The sequence below is a fragment of the Ziziphus jujuba genome, chromosome 2 (assembly GCF_031755915.1).
Source record: "Ziziphus jujuba cultivar Dongzao chromosome 2, ASM3175591v1".
NCBI lineage: Eukaryota > Viridiplantae > Streptophyta > Magnoliopsida > Rosales > Rhamnaceae > Ziziphus > Ziziphus jujuba.
In genome coordinates this window covers 11,486,190-11,490,625 of record NC_083380.1, presented here as the reverse complement: position 1 = coordinate 11,490,625, position 4,436 = coordinate 11,486,190, and the positions used below count along the sequence as shown (strand labels likewise).

The 4,436-nt window shown below is 27.7% G+C and overlaps 1 non-coding gene across 1 annotated transcript; it reads right to left on the bottom strand.

Moving 5' to 3' along the window:
* Positions 1-519: 519 nt before the first annotated feature.
* Positions 520-599, bottom strand: LOC132802736 (small nucleolar RNA Z103). Its single transcript, XR_009637841.1, has one exon. It is a non-coding gene; the product is annotated as a small nucleolar RNA Z103 (small nucleolar RNA).
* Between the last annotated feature and the right edge of the window lie 3,837 nt (positions 600-4,436).

The following is a 4,436-nucleotide window of genomic DNA, read 5'->3' as shown; positions in this document are numbered from 1 at the left end:
ACCGGTCGATTCGGTTTAAAAAAGATCACAAAACCGAACCGAACCGAGCCGAGCCCACCCCTAGCCCCAACACATTCAATTTCAGAAAATTTTATTCATTTACTTATATATGAAACTCAGATTAGATTGTGTTCATATTATACAAATATCACTTTTTATTTATTTATTAACTTTAACTTCTTTTCTATATGAGGTTGGATATTAGAATTCGAGAATTTTTATTTTTATTTTTTTTGTTTTTTTTTGGGTAATTAGGCAGCCTCGAAAAGGACTTTTTAACTTCATCTTAAATTTGATTACTTTCTTGCAAGGCTCTCACATAACTTTTTGAGCCGGCCTTTATGTCTTGACACAAATTTTAGCATATCATGACTTCCCATGTATTTTATCTATTTAGAAGCCTAGTGCAATAAAATGCAGATTTATGGCTTGAAAAATAGTCCTTAATTATAGCACACACAAGAAAACTAGTTTTTTAAAAAATGGATTAAAACTAGGAAGACTCTGTCGAATTTTGAAATGGACAAGAAAATATAAAATATAATATAAGCATAGCATAATCAATATCGATCAGCTCGGGAAAAGTTCATCACCTCCACCCCTTTCATAACTTAAAATAAAAAAATTAAAATATCTTTTAAGAAATATAAGAATTATAATAAAACTAATGATAATTTTTATTATTATCTCAAAAAAAAAAATTACAACTCTCATTGTGTTTACACAAAAGGCCCAACAAACACAAGCAAAAATGGGCCGTCTTCAAATTTCTAAGGTCCAAGTCAATGGATACGACCTGGTCAATTTGGTCATGATAATGCCTATTTTGGATTGGTCGCTTTCAAGGAAAACAGATCTCGCTAAAATAAATACAAAGTAATTGACAATGCCCTTTCCACATTGAAGTCGCTTTCGGTTTTCAAAATTGCTGCATTTACTATACATAGAAAAAACCAACTTTTCCCATTTACACAAAGCAGGCCCATTAAAAAACGTTTTCATTTTTCTTTTGTTGTTTTCACAAATCAACGAATCAAAAACGTTTTTGATTTTTTATTCAACTCTTAAAAATATATATATATATGTTAGCTGGCAAATCCGGAGAGATTTTGTAGAAATAATGACAAAACCCCTTGAAGAACGCAGCTCAAGTACACACATAAAGGAAGTACTTGATTTTTCAGTCGATCTGTGCAAAATATGGCCGCTATGCTCACCAAAAAAGTTTAACACGCATGCGGATGGAAGTTTTTTGCACGTAAAAATAAAAACAAAATATTGTTTTTGGAAAACATTGAAAAAGGTTTTACTACTACAAAATCAAAAAATATAAGAAAATGAAGACTTACCCAGTTAAAATCAAGCTCTATATTCACAAGCCCATTTCTCAAAATCAATTTTTTTGGCACTCGAAAACATAGTTTTCTTATACTACATATAAAAACATATATGGACCAAAACTATACATATATATATATATATATATACATATATCATGGACTAAACTAAAACCAAAAACCAAGGACGTAAAGAAAGGAATCCCAACCAGAACACGAAGAAGAAGAAGAAGAGGAAGAGAAAGGAGGCCAATGGAAGGAAGAGATTGTGAAGAGGGCTTTTATAAAGGGGATCTGTAAGATATTCTAGGGCATAAGTTTGGTGGCAGCAAATGGTATAGCTAGGGTTTCGGGCAACGGGCAGGTCGGTAGGCTAGAAGAATGGTGTTTTGGACAGTGCAGAATGTGCTGCCCTAATATTAAAAATATATGCAACTTGCCTTGAAACACTGTCAGTCTTATCTTGTTTGGGGGGTTTACTTGTCTATGACATGCAACTTGCATATGATTTGCGTCCATCGTAAAGATCCCCATGATGACTCTTTTTCCATGAATCATGATTTATAATTATATATTTATATTCTTTCTCTTTTAATTGAATTTAACCAACATGTTATTTGAACTTTTTTTTTTTTTTCATATAACATGTTTTTTGGTGTAGACATACATAAATATTGGATATCCACACAATATAATATATATATATATATATACACATTTGGTCTTTCATTAAGAGAAATTATATAGATTATTTATAGTTTAAATAAGCAATCTTACAAAGTAAATTAACCAATAAAGAAAATTATGCAAACAATAGATGATCTTAGCCACAACAATCAACCACCTAAATTGAGAAAGAGACAAGCAAATAAACAATAAAAGAGAGAGTAATAAACAAAAGCATCAAATATAACGAGGTTCGATCAGGTTGATCTGCGTCCATAGCAAAGAAGAGTATCTTTCATTACTCTTGAAATATAAGCTGAAGACTCCTAACAATAACTTCCAAGAGAATACACACTTTCTCACTCTAAAACAGGATTTCCTACGCATAATATGACCCCTAGCTGAGTCCCAAGAATAAAAGATCGTTAAAGAAGGGCAAGAAAGTCTTTTTGACTCCCCTAACACACTGCGGCAGTCATTTTTGAATTTTTTGAAAGGTTAAAATTTAAAGTTGTATTGATAATCTAAATGAGTTGGGTGATGAAGGGCAAAGCAAACATTGTTTGGATTCATTTTAAATCCAAAAATAACTATAAATTTCAACCTTTAAAGCAATATAAAAATTGAAAAATAACTATACATTTTAATCTTTAAAATAATCCAAAAATTGAAAAATGAGATTTACCATCAAGGCATCATGATAATAAAATTCTCCTATATATATATATATATATATATATATATATATATATATTACCATATATGACTTCGTAAAAAACAAAAAAATAAATAAATATATATATATATATATATATAATAAATTAATTTAGTTATCCAACATTAAAATGAGTAATTTTTTTTTTTTGGGTAATAACATTAAATTAAAATGAGATAATATAATACATATATCATATAGATTACATTAAGCTGGTATACCGATACCAGTCGATCCCTTATATGGTCAATCCTATAATATTAATATTTAAAAATAATAATATTGTATTAAAGATAGAAAAATCCAATATTAGATTTATTTGCTTCATGCACAGTCTAATAATAAAAGATGTTATCTCCTTATATAGTGATTCAAGCTCAAATCTCCCATCCTTTTTTAGTAAATTGAAGAGGAAGACCAAGTCCCCTTAGAAGGAAATAACTATATATATATATATATATATATAAACTATATATTTAGTTTTAAAAGATTAAATAATATATAGGAATTAAAAAACCAAACAGTATAAATTATAAAATTTTAAAGTATTTTCAATGGTGAATGTGCATTGTTCTATATAGATATAGAAATTGTAATTGTCTAAATCTACTAAATGTCTATTTGACAGAGTTTTTTTTAGGTTAAAAGCTTTATTTGAAGGCCAAAAACTTTTTTGTTAAAAAATAATAATGTTTGGCAACAGTCAGCAAGTATTTATTGAACAAAAAAACAGCTTTTTTAAACTGTTTTAGAGAAGTTCAAATTTTATACTTCTCTAAAAAGCTTTTTCTTTTTACCTTATATGCAAACTCAATGAGCATTTAATATAACTTTTTAGTTTATATGAAAATTCATTAAGTATTTAATACAGCCTTTTTTATTTACAACCAAATACTTATTAACTTTTTAATAAAAGATTTTTTTTAAAAAAATTTATTATATAAAGTTTTACAGATTAAAACTTTACTGTATAAATACATAATCAATTGAAAAATAGTTTTTCAATGCTACTACATAAAAACTATTTATGACCATCAATTAAATATTTAATTAGTTTGTTATAGTTTTTGAATAAATTAGCTATCATAAATAGAAAATCATTCTAACTGTGTTTAGGATGTTTATACACATTCATTAAAAAAGGTTTTTATATATATATATATATATATATATATATATATTTTTTACTATGACAAAAGAAATCTCTTAATAAACAGTATTATTAGATGTGCTCTTATATATTATATCAAGACCATCTAATGAATGGGTTATTTTATAGTAAATGTTAAAAAATTGTCACTTTTCTTTCACACCCGAAGTTTATAAATTATCAATTGAGGTAATACAATTTGCATTTATCAATCAATAGGATTCATCTTTTATTGAAAACATGAATATGTTCCAAAATAGATCATTACCCTATCCGTTTCTCTATATTTATCTCACCAAAAAGTAAGTATAAAAAGTACAAAATTTTGTTACTTATCATTTCTGTCACCTTTACTCGGCGTTGTGGGGCTGCGGAAATTGGATACGTGGAGCCTAAACCTAAAGACACCACAAATGGAAAACAGTAGTCCTTGAAATCATCTTCTTCCGAAAAATAAAAAAGAGCAAAATTTGAAGTGGTCTGTAAACGTGAATGTAAGTGTTTCTTGTGCCAGAACATTCAGGTTTCTTACTCTGTAAATAACCATGTTCTTTTTTTCTGTGTTTCT